The sequence below is a fragment of the Hevea brasiliensis genome, chromosome 2 (assembly GCF_030052815.1).
Source record: "Hevea brasiliensis isolate MT/VB/25A 57/8 chromosome 2, ASM3005281v1, whole genome shotgun sequence".
Classification (NCBI taxonomy): Eukaryota; Viridiplantae; Streptophyta; class Magnoliopsida; order Malpighiales; family Euphorbiaceae; genus Hevea; species Hevea brasiliensis.
The window spans coordinates 63573263-63592800 of NC_079494.1; positions in this window are offsets into that span (position 1 = coordinate 63573263).

The following is a 19538-nucleotide window of genomic DNA, read 5'->3' on the forward strand; positions in this document are numbered from 1 at the left end:
TTTCCGTGTATACTGCATTTTCTTGCAATTTGCTGGATTCCGGGATACTAGTTTGACCTAGCCGGATGACCTAGCTCCCTCGGTTTTCGGGTTTCGGTCAAAACTACAAACTTATAGATCTATGTCTTATGGAACGCGGGGCAAAATTTCAGGTCATTCTGAGTTATGTAGACCAAGTTATGGTCATTTTACTATTGCTGATCAAATTGCACCAAAATTGGTCATTTTATGTCACTTTAGGTCATTTTAGGTTCGGCCAGTTTTTGGACCCGAACTTGTGCAAGCTGTTTGACTTGCTTATGGTCATTTCTGGGCTTTGGTGTCTTCATAAGACTTGTAGATATAGGTCTTAACTATTCATGGTTAAAATTTCAGGTCAATTGGACTTGTTTTGAGTGAGTTATGACCTAAACACTAACTGCTGCCCAAATGGTCAATTTTCAGGCCTTACTTGCACTTAATCCGGATTTGGTCATTTTTCAAGCTACCTTGCAAGCAGAATTTTGGTAAGCTTTCTTCATGAAAGTTGGCACATTTTGTGCCTAGTTTCACCTCCAATTGGTCTCATACTAATTGGAGCCACACACTTAAAGTTATAGGCCTAAAACTCAAACTGCCTTATTGCATTTCTTTCATACACATCAAGCATCACTTTTAACACTCACCAAACTTAACATTCAAACCAATTCTGGTTGTACCACAACCTAAACATAATTCACAACACATTATAGGTCATTTTGGCAGCTTACAATTACATTCAACATACACCAACAAGTGCAAAATTTTTCAATCCAATTTACAACAATTCAATCACCTTTTTATGCTCATTTACATGTCCCACTTCACACCACCTTACACACACTCAAACTGCCATAACAACCAACACATTTTAACATCATTATTCCATAAACCAAGCATGAATTCCGGCATTCTTCAAGAGTTAGCAAACTGCCACAATGGTACACTTACATTCCATTACTTTCCAAGCTTTAAATTTCATTTTACATTTACATATACTAAGTATACATCACCCAAATAATTTCCTACACAATATACATTTAACCAATCATTTAATTCACCATTTACAAGCACAAATAAACTGCCTTCAAAGTGTTTCCATGGCTGCCAAAAGTACACACCATCATAACTCACCAAAAACTCAAAATTTCTTCATCAATCATTTTATCTCAAGCTTCCCATAAACTTTACTTAAGAAAAAACACAATTTAAACACTTACCTACTGTTGGGGCTTGTTAAATCTTCACCAAATTTCTTCCTTTTTGTTCCCTATAATCTGCCCAAGAGGTGTGGACCAAGTTTAATGAAGAGAATTTATGGTTTTATGTTGAAAATGGGAGAGAATTAAGCTTTGCATGGAAAATTTTCCATGGAGAATTGGGAGTGACAATCAGCCATTGTTGGAAGCTTGAAGAAAATGAGTTAGTTAGTGGAGAAATCTGCCCATTTAGTGGTTATTATAATCCTTAGTGCTCCACTCACCAATTATAAACTATATTATATGTTTAAATGTGTTAATTAGTTAATTTACCCTCCATTTTTACTATTTACATTAGGTACCCCTAAATTAATTTTTCATTATATTTTCCAAATGTAATATTATTTATTTTTAATGGACATTTAGGTCAAAAGACAACTCGGGATGTCAAATGACCACAATGCCCCTGTTCGGGTTGTATTCTCGATTTTTCGGTAACACCGGGTTTTGTCCGTTTTTCGATTTTTCACTTTTCTTTGTACTAATTATTTAATTTTTATTTAATATTTTTAATGATATTTCTACTTCAATAGGGGTCTATTTAAGTCCTAAAAATATTTTCTAGGGTTCCCCGCGGTCTAGGGCTAGTCAACGGTCCACGCCGTGACTTCCTGGTGCGGTCACCCATCGCTAGGGTTCTCGGCTCGCTTAACTTGATTATATTTCTTTGCTATTATTTTTCCTTTGTTTTTCTTGTATTTTCTTTTCTTGTATTTCATTATTTTATGTCTCCTCACTCATATCGAAGTGTAGTTCTAGGCATCCTAGCTGTCCGGACAACACTGGTCACAGGAACAGTAAAACGCACTACCGAACTTAGGGGTGTTACAATTGATTACAAGACTCAACATTTATATCATAATAATTTACATTTAATTACATACCAAAATATTTTACAAGAGTTTTTATACAACTGCTCAAATAATTTACATACATATTATTACATGCATACATCAAAACCTATATACATGGGTATACCTATGATATACCTGGAGCTGATCTGAATGTGTCTTCAAAGAAGCTTACTCAATTTCTCTATGCCCTTTTCACCTGCGACAGCATACAAAGCTATCGCTGAGTGGTGAACTCAGTGGTGCACAACTATAATTTAAAACATAGTACAATATATATTGACAAAATTTACAGCAAATAATTTGAAAATCTGAATACTCATCAAATTTCAAAACTCAAAATATTCATTGCCAATAATATAATTCATTTGTATAAAATGACTTTGATCATGAAATTCAATTTATCAAATCATAACTAACCATTTAAGGTAATTCCAACAATTTATTAGAAATAAAGATTAATTCCAACAAAATCAATTATACATAAATCATAATTGAAATCACAATTCTTTACTATTCAAAAACCATTCTTTATCTCGAAAACCATTCTTTATCTCAAAAACCATTCTTTATCTCACTAACTATGCAAGACTAATCCGAAAGGGCCATCTTCGGGGTGATTCTAACTCCCTATGGTCAGGGAGGTCGAATCATCGTGCACAGTACACACCACAATAATGAATCTTCCGAAAGGGCCATAACATAAAAAAAAAAAAAAAAAAAAAAACTTAGATCTAACCTCTAATAAGAGAAAAATCTAAGCCTGTGCACGTACCATGGTAATCAAAACACAACTAACTCCATTGTCTTCTTAACAAATGAGAGAGACGGATAATAACCTAGTCAAGCATCTATAGTGAGATATAAAACAATATCACAATCCTTTTAGTGAGCATAAATCACAATACAATTCAATTCAAAGTCAATTCCAATATCCAATAATTTTTATGCTCATCACAATTCAAATCATAAATTTGCATTTTTCCATGCAAATTGCCCATCACAATTCAAAACATGTTCTATCACAATTTTCTAAAACATAATTTATTCAATCCACAACAATACTTAATACTTGTGGAAATACTATTTCACAAAGCTAAATTCATACATACAATAACAATTTCAATAATCATTGAATTAAATCCAATACTTGTTAAACATAATACATAAGAAAAATATGTCATTTAATCATATGAAATATTCAGAACAAAATTAGTTAAAAACTAGTTGTGTACAAACCTTATTTGAGTCATTCCTAGGCCTTGACTCAATGTTATTTATGCTTCCCAATATCCTTTTCAACTGAAATATACAATTTAAAGTGTTTCAGTACTCAGTGAATTTGTTTCCAACCATAAAACCCAATATCTAAATTTTCTTGGTACTATTCCCTTCAATTCATTTCATTAGTCAACCTATAATGTTGACTGTAACACCCCTATGTTCGGTAGTGCGTACTACTGTTCCGGTGACCAGTGTTTTCCGGATAGCTAGGTTGCCTAGAACTACACTTCGAGATGAGTGAGGAGACATAAAATAATGAAATACAAGAAAAGAAAATACAAGAAAAACAAAGGAAAAATAATAGTATAGAAATGCAACCAAGTTAAGCGAGCCGAGAACCGTAGCGATGGCTGACCGCACCGAGAAGTCACGGCACGGACCGTTGGCTAGCCTTGGACCGCAGGGAACCTTGAAAAATATTTTTAGGACTTAAATAGACACCTATTGAAATACAAATACCATTAGAAATGCAAAAAAAAAAAATTAAATAATTAGTACAAAGAAAAGTGAGAAATCGAAAAACGGACAAAACCCGGTATTATCGAAAAATCGGGAATGTAACCTGAACAGGGGCATTGTGGTCATTTGACATCCCGAGTTGTCTTTTGACCTAAATGTCCATAAAAAATAAATAATATTACACTTGGAAAATATAATGAAAAATTAATTTAGGGGTACCTAATGTAAATAGCCAAAAGTGGAGTGTAAATGGAGTAATTATCAATTAAAACATATAATATAGTTTAATTAAGGTGAGTGGACCACTATGGATTAAATTTAATCTTAAGTGGGTAGGTGTACTTCCATTATACTTCATCTTCAACCTTTCTCCTTACCCATGCCGAAATGAAATTCTTTGAAAACCTCCATTGCCGCATTTGATTCAAGCTTCATCATCTCCTCCATTTCACCTCCAAACACCAAAGTTCCTTCATTAATCTTGATCCCCACCTCACTAGGAAGAGTTCGATAGCAATTTTAAGAAGTTTTAGTGAAGATTTAGCAAGTCCCAACAATAGGTAAGTTTGTGTTTTTTATTGTTGCTTTGTTAAAGTTTGTAAGGATATTATGGGTGTTTGATTTATGGAGAAATTTTTGAGGTTTGATGTTGAATGGGGATGTGTACTTTTGGCAGCCATGGAAAAACTTTGAAGGCAGTTTATTTTTGCTTGTAAATGGTGAATTAAATGATTGATTAAATGTATATTGTGTAGGAAATTGTTTGGGTGATGTACACTTAGTATATGTAAATGTGAATTGAAATTTGAAGCTTGGAAATTAATAGAATGTAAAGGTACCATTGCGGCAGGTTGTTAACTCTTGAAGAATGCTGGAATTCATGCTTGGTTTATGGTATATTAATGTTAAATTGTGATAGGGGTTATGGTAGTTTGAGTGCATGTATGATGGTGTGAAGTTGGATATGTAAATGAGCATGAATTGGTGATTGAATTGTTGTAAATTGAGTTGGACAAATTCTGCACTTATTGGTGCACATTGAATGTAATTATAAGCTGCCAAAATGATCTATAAAATGTTGTAAATTATGTTTAGGTTGTGGTACAACCAGAATTGGTTTGAATATTGAGTTTGGTAAGTTTTAAAAGTGATCCTTGATGTGTATGCAAGAAATGCAATAAGGTAGTTTGTGTTTTAGGCCTATAACTTTAAGTGTGTGGCTCCAATTGGTATGAGACCAATTGGAGGTAAAACTAGGCACAAAATGTGCCAACTTTCATGAAGGAAGCATACAAAATTCTGCTTGCAAGGTAGCTTGAAAAGTGACCAAATCCGAATTAAGTGCAATTGAGGCTTGAAAATTGATCATTTGGGCAGCAGTTAGTATTTAGGCCATAACTCACTCAAAACAGGTCCAATTGACCTGAAATTTTAACCATGAATATTTAAGACCCATATCTACAAGTCTTATGAAGACACCAAAGCCCATAAATGACCATAAGCAAGTCCAATAGCTTGCACAAGTTCGGGTCCAAAAACTGGCCGAACCTAAAATGACCTAAAATGACCTAAAGTGACCAATTTTGGTGCAATTTGACCAGCAATAGTAAAATGACCATAACTTGGTCTACATAACTCAGAATGACCTGAAATTTTGCCCCGCGTTCCATAAGACATAGATCTACAAGTTTTTAGTTTTGACCAAAACCCGAAAATCGAGGAAACTAGGTCGTCCGGCTAGGTCAAACTAGTATCCCGGAATCCAACAAATTGCAAGAAAATGCAAGATACATGGAAATGAACTTGGTAACATGTACCAACCCTAAAAGACTATCGAATGTGACATATTAGTAATATTAAAACCTAATTTACCTAGAATGCACCGATGGTCAACATATTAGGGTGACTAAGCAAATAATAGAATTCAGTGAATTAATTATTAAGCATTATCATTAGAGACAGTTTAAATAAGTACTGAAACACTTCAAATTGTGTTTCTCAATTAGCAAAGACTCAGGAAAAGGGAAGGAAACACTGAATCAAGACCAGGAGACAGTTATCAGAGGTTTGTGAACAACAGCTAATTCTTTTGAATTTTTCAATTGAAATGAATTATGACTATTTGTACATTATTGTTTTAAATTGTGGAAATATGTTTGAATGAATATTTATTGCTTGAAAAGCATTGTAAATGGTTTGAAACTGTGAAAAATTGTTTGAATGATATTGATGGATACTTATTGATTGAAAAGCACTGGAAATGATTTGAAACCACAGCTATCATGTATATTGATTGTATTCCTCGCTAGCTTGTCTAGTGGGACGAATTGAATTCCCTCTATGGCTGAAGTGTTGAGGTGTGTGCCTGTTGAGGACGAATTGAATGAGTACTCATATTTTTACTAGCTAGCTATGTTATTCCTCATTAGTCATCGACTTCTGGGACGAATTGAATACCTCATTAGCCATCGGCTTTTGGGACGAATTGAACTTTGGAACATGATTAAGCTGTGTGTGATTTATTGATTTGTATTATGAGATTGTGAAATGGAGTTAAATCCTTATTGACATTCACTGTCTTTTGAAGTTAACTATGTTTTGATCTCTGAGATTTATTGTGATATTGTGTTAAATTCCTTCTGACATTCATTGTCTTGAATTTAACTATGATTTTACGTATCCATCATTTAAATGATTTATGAATTGTGATTTAAAGTTGTATTTGGTTAATGTTGTGCAGTATTGAGACATTGTCTCAGCAATAGCTTTTCATTGCTGTCGCAGGTAGACAGACGGATAGGGCAGCAGACTAGGTTGCTAGTACATCCAGTGAGAGATTATCGGGTATAATGAGTATACCACATTTTGCATTTTGTACTGTAATGTATATTTACTGTATGTATATTTTGTTCTTGGTTTGAGCAGTTATAAATTAAAATTGTACATTGAAGTTGTAAAATAAATTATGAGTTATTTTGACTTGTAAAAATTGTATTATATTTCTTGTATCTCAGTCTTTGAAAAATTACTGTGGATTTGAGTTGAGAAATATGTTGTGATGAGAAATATGTTGGAGTTGAGATTTGGAAATATATTGAAGTGCTTTTTTTACAGGTTTTCTGAAGAACTGTTTTATCCAAAATACAGATGGCACTCTGCCAAAATTTTTACAGAAATTACTAGTAGTCTAAATGAGTTAGCTGTTTCACTTCAGTTCAAAAAGGTTTTTTTTAGCACCTGTAAATAATGCTCACCACTGTAAAAGAAGTAAGAAAAGTTTTGGAAATCCCTTGTAGTGTATTTAATGGGTTATCAGTAGACGAAGTTGGTAATTCATTAGGTATACTACGAGATCATGTTACGCCTTACAAAGGGGTAGGGTGTGACATGTTTTAGTGGTATCAGAGCTAGTTTTTAAATTCTATTTTCACATGTTATTTGAATATTCTTTCTTCATAGTACAACTGCTCAATATCATTGTTGATACATACAGTACATTACATTATAAATATGCACTAACGGGAGGAAATCTCCTTGTGTTATTCGTTCAGGAGATCTAAAATCCTTGCATTGACTATGGAAGAGGTGATCGTTCAGTCGATCAATCTATTGAGGCTGAGGTGCATGGGGATGCCCCAGCCCTACACAATATCAGTGGTTCAAAGAAGACCACCGCAGCACTACGCTTTCTGCTCACCACTCAAGCAGATGGCTGCAATGTTCCAACAAATGGCTGGTAATGTGCCTACTCAAGTCCCAATACAGACACCAGTGGTACAACCATAGTCTCATACTAGGCAGTATGACAAATTGATGAAGTATGGGGCTATAGAGTTCAAGGGGACAGTAGATCCTCTAGAAGCTGAACAGTGGTTAGAGAGGATGGATAGGGTATTCAAGAAACTGCATTGCACGGAGGAGCTCAGATTTGAATACTCTGTATCTTTGCTACTGAGGATGCTTATGGTGATGGAAAACCATTCCCCACGATGCAGTAGAACCTGCAGTGTTAACATGGAATGACTTTCTCAGGGAATTCAGACAAAAATATGTCCCTGATGCTTATGTAGACCAGAAGCTACAAGAGTTCCTAAGTCTGAAACAGGGGGGCAGATCAGTGGCTAAGTATGAAAGAGAATTTTCCCGCCTGAGCCATTATGCAGTAAGTTTACTTGCTACCAGCAGGGAGAGATGCAAGAGGTTTAAAACTGGCTTGAAGCCCAGTATCAGGTTACAAGTAGTCGGGTTCAAACACACTAACTTCTCTGAACTTGTTTCTCAAGCCCTAGAGTTGGAAAGAATTGAGTCTGAAGCTGCTCCTGAGAAAAAGAAATCAGAGAAGAAAGAGAAAGAGGGAAAATCTGTAGAACAGAGTTCCAGTGGCCCTACTGGAAAGAGGAAGAATCATGGGGGACATGGTAGAGGTGGCAAGAAGTCTGGTAGGGAAAGATATTTAGGACAGAAGCCTCCCCTATCTGGTCAGCAGAATACCAGAGGTTCCTACCCTCCCCGCTAATGTGAAACCTGTGGAAGAAATCATGGTGGGATATGCTATAAGGCTATTGGAGCCTGTTATAACTGTGGAGGCACAGGACACTTTGACAAGGACTGCACCAGTAGTCGCAGAGTTGGACCACCTCCTACTACTGCAGAATGGTCAATTCAGAGCCCTGTCACCAGAAGTTCACAACCACCCAGCAGAGGTAGGGGCAGGGGTAGAGGTAGCCCAGCAGGCAGCTAAGGCATAGTGAAACATTCAGAGCAAGACAGTACTCCGGTCAGAGTCTATGCAATGAGACAGAGGGAAGACGCCGAGACATCTGATGTTGTGGCTGGTACCTTCTCAACTTTTAACCAAGATGTGTTTGTGTTATTTGATTCGGGTTCTACCCATTCTTATGTGAGTGCTAGCATCATTGATTGCATTGCTGTTCCATGTACAAAAATGGACTTTGAAGTGCTAGTAACAAGTCCGCTAGGACAGGAGGTCAAGGTTAATATAATGTATAGAGATTGTCCTTTGGTGATCCAAGGACACACTTTTCTGTCTGATTTCATTGAAATGCCCTTTAGAGATTATGATATCTTCTTGGGCATGGATTGGTTAGCTAGGCATCATGCCATGATTGACTGTAGGCTGAAGACAGTCACTTTTGGTCTCCCTCAGTACAGTGATGTGGTAATACATGGGGAGAGGCAGTTATTGCCATCAAACATCATTTAATTTGCACTAGCGGAAAAATAATCAGAAAGGGGTGTGAAGCATACTTGGCACATGTGGTAGACACCCAAGTGGGGAGTCCAGCATTGAAGGACATCCCTACAGTATATGACTTTCCAGATGTGTTTCCTGATGAATTGCCAGGATTACCTCCAGAAAGAGAAGTGCAGTTTGAAATTAATGTTATGCCTGGTGTGGATCCAATCTCCATAACACCATACAGAATGGCACCAGCAGAGTTAAAGGAGTTGAAGATACAGTTGCAAGAATTACTTGAAAAGGGCTTCATCCGTCCTAGTGTGTCACCTTGGGGAGCGCCAGTATTGTTTGTTAAGAAGAAAGATGGCACCCTCCGCTTATGTATAGATTACCGGCAGTTGAATAAGGTGACAATAAAGAACAGATATCCATTGCCTTGCATTGATGATCTGTTTGATCAATTGAAGGGTGCTGCTGTATTCTCCAAAATTGATTTGCGATCTGGTTATTATCAGTTGAAGGTGCAAGAGCAGAGTATTCCAAAAACTGCTTTCAGAACTCGATATGGCCACTATGAATTTCTAGTAATGCCATTCGGGTTAACAAATGCTCCAGCTGCTTTTATGGATCTGATGAACACTATCTTCAGACCATATCTCGACCAATTTGTGGTGGTGTTTATTGATGACATTTTGATATACTCAAGGAATGCAGAGGAGCATGACAGACATCTGCGGATTGTACTACAGACTTTAAGGGAGAAACAGCTATACGCCAAATTATCGAAGTGTGAATTTTGGCTGAAAGAAATCTCCTTTTTGGGACATGTTGTGTCAGCTAAAGGGATCAAGGTAGATTCCAGCAAGGTAGAAGCTATCCTTAATTGGAAGCCGCCCAGGAATATCACAGAAATTCACAGTTTTCTGGGTTTAGCTGGATATTACTATCGGTTTGTGAAAGGGTTTTCCATGTTATCTTCTCCACTAACCAAGCTGCTTCGGAAAGATGTGAAATTTCAGTGGACAGATAAATGCCAGCAAAGTTTTGATGAGTTGAAGAGGTGTTTGACTGATGCTCTGTCACACCCTACCCCTCTGTAAGGCATAACATGATCCTGTAGTATACCTAATGAATTACCAACTTCGTCTACTGATAACCCATTAAATACACTACAAGGGATTTTAAAACTTTTCTTACTTCTTTTTACAGTGGTGAGCACTATTTACAGGTGTTAAATTTTTTTTTTTTTTTGAACTTAAATGAAAGAGAAAACACATTTGAATTATTAGGAATTTTTGTAAAACTTTTGGCGGAGTGCCTTCTGTATTTTGAATAAAACAGTTCTTCAAAAAAACCTGTAAAAGCTCTTCAATATAATTCTCAATCTCTACTTCAACAGTTAAACAACACAATATCTTTTTCAACTCAAATCCACAATAATTTTTCAAAGACTGAGATAAAAGAAATATAATACAATTTTTACAAGTCAAAATACTCATAATTTACTTTACAACTTCAATGTATAATTTTAATTTACAACTGCTCAAAATCAAGAACAATATATACATACAGTGAACATACATTACAGTACAAAATGCAAAATGTGGTATACTTAATATACCCGATGATTTCTCGCTGAATGTACTAGCAGCCTAGTCTGCTGCCCTGTCAATCTGTCTACCTGCGACAGCAATGAAAAGCTATCGCTGAGACAACGTCTCAGTGGTGCACAACATTAACCAAATATAACTTTAAATCACAATTCATAAATCATATAAATGATGGATACGTAAAACCATAGTTAAATTCAAGACAATGAATGTCATAAGGAATTTAACACAATATCACAATAAATCTCAGTATTCAAAACATAGTTAAATTCAAAAGATAGTGAATGTCAATAAGAATTTAAACTCCATTTCACAAATTATCAAAGCTCATAATAACACAATTTAGTCAAATAATTTACGAACACAGTGCTGCCAATTCATACACAACTTAAGCCATGACACAAAATTTCTGATCAATGCTGCGTTGTACACCACGACAAAGCAATCACGACCCCACTAATCGAAATCAATAAGGAAGGGAGCTAGCTATATAATGAGTACTCATCTGATCACCTCAACTGGTAAACCAGAGATGGAGAAAAATAAACGATCACGACTCCATAAATGGAGAAGGAAAATAAACGATCACAACCCCATAAATGGAGAAGGAATGATATGATTCTGTCATGCTAAGTGTGAACACAAAATCAATTCCAAACATTTTATTCAAATGATTCGTGAGAATCCAATAAATTTCTAAAGTCATAAATTCATTCACAAAATGGCAACACAATTCATAATTAACTTCAAATTTTCACAAATCACAGTAAATCAATTTTTCCACAGTTTCAAACTATTTACAATGTTTTTCAAGCAATAAGTATCCATTCAAACACATTTCCATAATTGAAAACAATAATATATAAATAGTCATAATTTATTTCAATTAAAAAATTCAAAAGAAATAACTGTTGTGCATAAACCTTTGATAACTGTCTCCTGGCCTTGACTCAGTGTTTCCTTCCCTTTCCCTGAGTCTTTGCTAACTGAGAAACACAATTTGAAGTGTTTCAGTACTCATTTAAACTGTCTGTAACGATAATGCTTGATAATTAATTCACTAAATTCTAATATTTGCTTAGTCAACCTAATATGTCGACCCTCGATGCATTCTACGTAAATTAGGCTTTAATGTTATTAATATGTCACATTCGATAGTATTTTAGGGTTAGTACATGTTACCAAGTTCATTTCTGTGTATACTGCATTTTCTTGCAATTTGCTGGATTTCGGGATACTAGTTTGACCTAACCGGACGACCTAGTTTCCTCGGTTTTCGGGTTTCAGTCAAAACTACAAACTTTTAGATCTATGTCTTATGGGACGCGGGGCAAAATTTCAGGTCATTCTGAGTTATGTAGACCAAGTTATGGTAATTTTACTATTGCTGGTCTAAATGCATCAAAATTGATCACTTTAGGTCATTTTAGGTTCGGCCAGTTTTTGGACCCGAACTTGTGCAAGCTGTTTGACTTGCTTATGGTCATTTCTGGGCTTTGATGTCTTCATAATACTTGTAGATATGGGTCTTAAATATTCATGGTTAAAATTTCAGGTTAATTGGACCTGTTTTGAGTGAGTTATGGCCTAAACACTAACTACTGCCCAAATAGTCAATTTTCAGGCCTTATTTACACTTAATCCGGATTTGGTCATTTTTCAAGCTACCTTGCAAGCAGAATTTTGGCAAGCTTTCTTCATGAAAGTTGGCACATTTTGTGCCTAGTTTCACCTCCAATTGATCTCATACCAATTGGAGCCACACACTTAAAGTTATAGGCCTAAAATACAAACAGCCTTATTGCATTTTTTGCATACACATCAAGGATCACTTTTAACACTTACCAAACTCAACATTCAAACCAATTCTGGTTGTACCACAACCTAAACATAATTTATAACATATTATAGGTCATTTTGGCAGCTTACATTTACATTCAATGTGCACCAACAAGTGCAGAATTTGTCCAACTCAATTTACAACAATTCAATCACCAATTCATGCTCATTTACATGTCCAACTTCACACCATCATACATGCACTCAAACTGCCATAACCCCTGTAACAAATTAACATCATTATTCCATAAACCAAGCATGAATTCCAGCATTCTTCAAGAGCTAACAAACTGCCACAATGGTACATTTACATTACATTAATTTCCAAGCTTTAAATTTCATTTCACATTTACATATACTAAGTATACATCACCCAAACAATTTCCTACACAATATACATTTAATCAATCATTTAATTCACCATTTACAAGCAAAAATAAACTGCCTTGAAGGTGTTTCCATGGCTACCAAAAGTACACATCCCCTTTAAACATCAAACCTCAAAAATTTCTCCATAAATCAAGTATCCATAACATCCTTACAAACTTTAATAAAACAATAATAAAAAACTCAAACTTACCACTTTGGAAATTCTTCAAAACTCCACAAAAACTTTCATTTCTTGCTGCCTATCTACTGTCCATGGTGTGAGGATCATTTTTCATGAAGACACTTGTAAGAAATCAAGGCTTGATCATGGAGAACTTGAGCTCCATGCATGGTGCGGCCATAGGAGAGGTTTGAGAGCTTTTATTCTTCCAAATGAATTTTTCAAGAGGAGAAGATGAATTGCAGAATGTTAGTGGACATTTCTGTCCACTTAGGGTATTATATGGTATATAATAATTTACTTAGTGCTCCACTAACATAGGTTAATAATAAATAATGTTAAACTTTCCATATTCCCACATTAAGTCCCTAATTTTTGCTAATTGAATTAGGTACCACTAATTTAATTTTTCATGACATTTTAAAAATATAATATCATGTATTTTTAATGGACATTTAGGTCAAAAGACAACTCGGGGTGTCAAATGACCACAATGCCCCTGTTCGGGTTGCATTCCCAATTTTTCGGTAATACCAGGTTTTGTCCGTTTTTCGATTTCTCACTTTTCTTTGTACTAATTAATTAATTTTTATTTAATATTTCTTATGGTATTTATACTTCAATTGATGTCTCTTTAAGTCCAAAAAATATTTTCCAGGGTTCCCCGCGGTCCAGGGCTAGTCAACGGTCCACGCCGTGATTTCCCAGTGCGGTCACCCATCGCTAGGGTTCTCGGCTCGTTTAACTTGGTTACATTTCTTTGCTATTATTTTTCCTTTGTTTTTCTTGTATTTTATTTTCTTGTATTTCATTATTTTATGTCTCCTCACTCATATCGAAGTGTAGTTCTAGGCATCCTAGCTGTCCGGACAACACTGGTCACCGGAACAGTAGAACGCACTACCGAACTTAGGGGTGTTACATGCTCCAGTCCTCACTTTACCTACTCCGAGTAAAGAATACACAGTTTATAGTGATGCTTCTCATAATGGATTAGGCTGTGTACTAATGCAAGATCGGAATTTCATTGCTTATGCAGTCAGCTGAAACCGCATGAGAGGAACTACCCAACACATGATCTGGAGCTAGCAGCTATTGTTTTTGCTTTGAAGATCTGGAGACACTATTTGTATGGGGAGAAATGCTACATTTATACAGATCACAAGAGCTTGAAGTATTTGGGCACCCAGAAGGAATTGAATTTGAGGCAGAGGAGATGGTTAGAACTCAATAAAGATTATGATTACTTAATAGACTATCAGCCAGGGAAAGCAAATGTTGTGGCTGACGCCTTAAGTCGCAAGACTATGGCAAGTCTCAGAGTTTCTCCTTTGTCCATGGTGTATGAATTGAAAGCACAGCATGCCAGTTTAGAGATTGATGATGAGGGACAGACAGTAGTTACATGGCATGTACAGCCAGTGTTGATTGATCGGTCGTAATGGTGCTCAGAGTGATGAAAAATATCGAAGCTCTTGAAAGAAGTCCAGCAGGGCAAGAAACCTGAATTTTCTGTGAAAGATGATGGTTTATTGCTACATCAGGGCAGAATGTGCATTCCTAGTGATGTGGAATTGAGACAAATCATTATGAAGGAAGCACATGAGTCTCCTTTTGCTATGCACCCTGGTGGAACTAAAATGTATAGAGGGTTGAAAGAGCATTACTGGTGGATGGGTATGAAGAGAGATATAGCTTAATTTGTTTCCAAATGCCTAACTTGTCAGCAAGTAAAGGCAGAACATCAAGTTCTAGCTGGTTTGTTACATCCTTTGTCAGTACCAGAGTGGAAATGGGAATGAGTAACTATGGATTTTGTTACAGGACTTCCAAGGACACAGAGTAGTCATGATGCAGTATGGGTTATAGTTGACAGATTGACCAAGTCTGCTCACTTTTTGCCAGTTCGGATGGACTATAGCCTGGAAAGATTGGCCAGATTGTACATATATGAGATTGTAAAATTGCATGGAGTGCCAGTATCAATTGTATCTGACAGAGATCCTAGGTTCACTTCTAGATTCTGGGGTAGTCTTCAGAGAGCCCTAGGAACTAGATTGAACTTTAGCACAGCATTCCACCCACAGACAGATGGCCAGTCTGAGAGGGTTATTCAGATATTAGAGGATATGCTACGGGCTTGTGTGATTGAGTTTGAAGGTAGTTGGGATACACACTTGCCTTTGATTGAGTTTGCTTATAACAACAGCTATCAATCAAGCATTGGAATGCCTCCATATGAAACTTTGTATGGCAGAAAGTGCAGAACTCCCTTATGTTGGGATGAAGTAGGTGAAAGGAAGATGATTGGGCCAGAAATTGTTCAGCAGACAGAGGAAAAGATCAGATTGATCAGAGATACACTCAAGGTTGCATCAGACCGTCAGAAGTCCTATGTTGATCTGAAGAGAAGAGATATTGAATATGCAGTGGGTGATAAGGTATTCCTCAAAGTTTCTCCTTGGAAGAGGATTATGAGATTTGGCAGAAAGGGGAAACTGAGTCCTCGTTTCATCGGACTATATGATGTTCTGGAAAGAGTAGGTCCTTTGGCATATCGGTTGGCATTACCTCCAGAGTTAGCAAGGATACACAATGTCTTCCATGTGTCCATGTTAAGGAGGTACAGATCTAACCATCTCATGTACTATCAGTTGAAGAGATTGAGGTAAATCCAGACCTCTCATATGAGGAAAAACCCATAAAAATTCTGGCTTATGAGGTGAAGCAGCTGAGGAATAAATAGATACAGCTGGTTAAAGTGCTGTGGAACCATCATTCAGGCCAGGAAGCTACCTGGGAACGTGAAGAGGATATGAGGAGACAGCACCCACAGCTATTCAGAGACTAATGCCAGGTAAAAATTTCGAGATGAAATTTATTTAAGGGGGGGAGAATTGTAACACCCTTATGTTCGATAGTGCGTACTACTGTTCCGGTGACCAATGTTGTCCGGACAGCTAGGATGCCTAGAACTACACTTCGAGATGAGTGAGGAGACATAAAATAATGAAATACAAGAAAAGAAAATACAAGAAAAACAAAGGAAAAATAATAGTAAAGAAATGCAACCAAGTTAAGCGAGCCAAGAACCGTAGCGATGGGTGATCGCACCGAGAAGTCACGGCACGGACCGTTGGCTAGCCTTGGACCGCGGGGAACCTTGAAAAATATTTTTAGAACTTAAATAGACACCTATTGAAATGAAAATACCATTAGAAATACAAAAAAAAAATTAAATAATTAGTAGAAAGAAAAGTGAGAAATCGAAAAACGGACAAAACCCGGTGTTATCGAAAAATCGGGAATGTAACCCGAACAGGGGCATTGTGGTCATTTGACATCCCGAGTTGTCTTTTGACCTAAATGTCCATCAAAAATAAATAATATTACACTTGGAAAATATAATGAAAAATTAATTTAGGGGTACCTAATGTAAATAGCCAAAAGTGGAGTGTAAATGGAGTAATTATCAATTAAAACATATAATATAGTTTAATTAAGGTGATAAGACCACTATGGATTAAATTTAATCTTAAGTGGGCAGGTGTACTTCCATTATACTTCATCTTCAACCTTTCTCCTTACCCATGCCGAAATGAAATTCTTTGAAAACCTCCATTGCCGCATTTGATTCAAGCTTCATCATCTCCTCCATTTCACCTCCAAACACCAAAGTTCCTTCATTAATCTTGATCCCCACCTCACAAGGAAGAGTTTGATAGCAATTTTAAGAATTTTTAGTGAAGATTTAGCAAGTCCCAATAATAGGTAAGTTTGTATTTTTGATTGTTGCTTTGTTAAAGTTTGTAAGGATATTATGGGTGTTTGATTTATGGAGAAATTTTTGAGGTTTGATGTTGAATGGGGATGTGTACTTTTGGCAGCCATGGAAACACTTTGAAGGCAGTTTATTTTTTCTTGTAAATGGTGAATTAAATGATTGATTAAATGTATATTGTGCAGGAAATTGTTTGGGTGATGTATACTTAGTATATGTAAATGTGAATTGAAATTTGAAGCTTGGAAATTAATGAAATGTAAAGGTACCATTGTGGCAGGTTGTTAACTCTTGAAGAATGCTGGAATCATGCTTGGTTTATGGTATATTAATGTTAAATTGTGATAGGGGTTATGGCAGTTTGAGTGCATGTATGATGGTGTAAAGTTGGATATATAAATGAGCATGAATTGGTGATTGAATTATTGTAAATTGAGTTGGACAAATTCTGCACTTATTGGTGCACATTGAATGTAATTGTAAGCTGCCAAAATGACCTATAAAATGTTGTAAATTATGTTTAGGTTGTGGTACAACCAGAATTGGTTTGAATGTTGAGTTTGGTAAGTGTTAAAAGTGATCCTTGATGTGTATGCAAGAAATGCAATAAGGCAGTTTGTGTTTTAGGCCTATAACATTAAGTGTGTGGCTCCAATTGGTATGAGACCAATTGGAGGTGAAACTAGGCACAAAAGTGCCAACTTTCATGAAGGAAGCATACCAAAATTCTGCTTGCAAGGTAGCTTGAAAAATGACCAAATCCGGATTAAGTGCAATTGAGGCCTGAAAATTGACCATTTGGGCAGCAGTTAGTGTTTAGGCCATAACTCACTCAAAACAGGTCCAATTGACCTGAAATTTTAACCATGAATAGTTAAGACCCATATATACAAGTCTTATGAAGACACCAAAGCCTAGAAATGACCATAAGCAAGTCAAACAGCTTGCACAATTTCGGGTCCAAAAACTGGCCGAACCTAAAATGACCTAAAGTGACCAATTTTGGTGCAATTTGACCAGCAATAGTAAAATGACCATAACTTGGTCTACATAACTCAGAATGACCTGAAATTTTGCCCTGCGTTCCATAAGACATAGATCTACAAGTTTGTAGTTTTGACCGAAACCTGAAAACCAAGGGAACTAGGTCGTCCGGCTAGGTCAAACTAGTATCCCGGAATCCAGCAAATTGCAAGAAAATGCAAGATACATGGAAATGAACTTGGTAACATGTACCAACCCTAAAACAATATCGAATGTGACATATTAGTAACATTAAAACCTAATTTACCTAGAATGCACCGAGGGTCAACATATTAGGGTGACTAAGCAAATAATAGAATTAAGTGAATTAATTATTAAGCATTATCGTTAGAGACAGTTTAAATAAGTACTGAAACACTTCAAATTGTGTTTCTCAATTAGCAAAGACTTGATGTGACTAATCCGCAAGTATACGAGTCGTCTCAAGTAATAAAGTGATGAATCAAGTATCGTTCCCACGAGGATTTTCTGTTTAAGTACCAAACTATGAATGAAGCAATTATTTGGGCTAATGATTAATGAATAAATGGTAAATGTAAATGAGAAAGGTAAATTGATTAATCTAATTGGAATGGGTAAAAGGAGCAAACAAATAAATTCTAATTCTAGTTCACAATTAAACTAAATTAACAATGGGTAATTCAAATCAATGTCTAATTATACTAAAAGTGATTCCAGAGTTGGGGGTTTATGTATAAATTAATTGGGATTTGTCTTGGGCATTCCAATTTTAGGGAAAAATAGAGTTGGAAGGAAATTGATTCTAAATTCCTTTGATATCTTTTTCAAGCAAACCAAAGTGTGTTCTAAAATAACCAAACCTACTTTCGTATGTTATTTGATTACTTTAAAACCCATTAAGTTTTGTAACCAATAATTAATTCCTCTTAAAATCCTAGTTTATTTCTAAATCTAGGTGATTTTAAGTTCCAATCCTTGATTATCTATCAATGACTTTCACTTTTCGGTCCTTCAATCATAGATTAATACAATACCCAATGGGTACCAACATTAGGCAAGTAAATCAAGCACACAAGGAAGGAATCAAAACTCATATTTATGTAAAATAAGGAAATACCCAGTCCAAATCCACAAATTAATCTAAAACATATTTCCCAACTCTGAAATCTAAAGAGTTTACTCACTTATGATGGTATTTACAAGAAATATTGATGGAAGAGTAAAGAAAAACATGATAAAAGGACTGAAATAGAAAAACCTAGGTGGAAGAACCAAAATCTCTGGTTTCTGGAGCTCCAAAACTGGTGCAGCAGCTCCTCCCCAAGAGAGAATGGCGTCTCCTCTCTCTCTCTATTAAATTTTCTTTTCTTTTTGTCTTTCCTTCTTTTCCTCTTGTGGCAAAAATAAGGAAATGATGAATTTATATGGTCCCAAAAAGTTGCCCTAAAAGTAAATAAGAGCCAAGGAGTGGATAGGAAATGAGGTGTAAAATTATCCAAGTCAGCAGCATCTTTCACATTCTGGGCAGTCTGCTTAGGGTTTGGCTTAACCCTAAGCAGCTTTTTAACAGATTTCAGCTTCTGGTCGCACTGTCTGCTTAAGGTTAAACAGACCTTCAGCAAATCTCGGCAGACTTAGAGTGAAATGGACTTTTCTGCTCATGCTTGACTTGTGCTGCACCT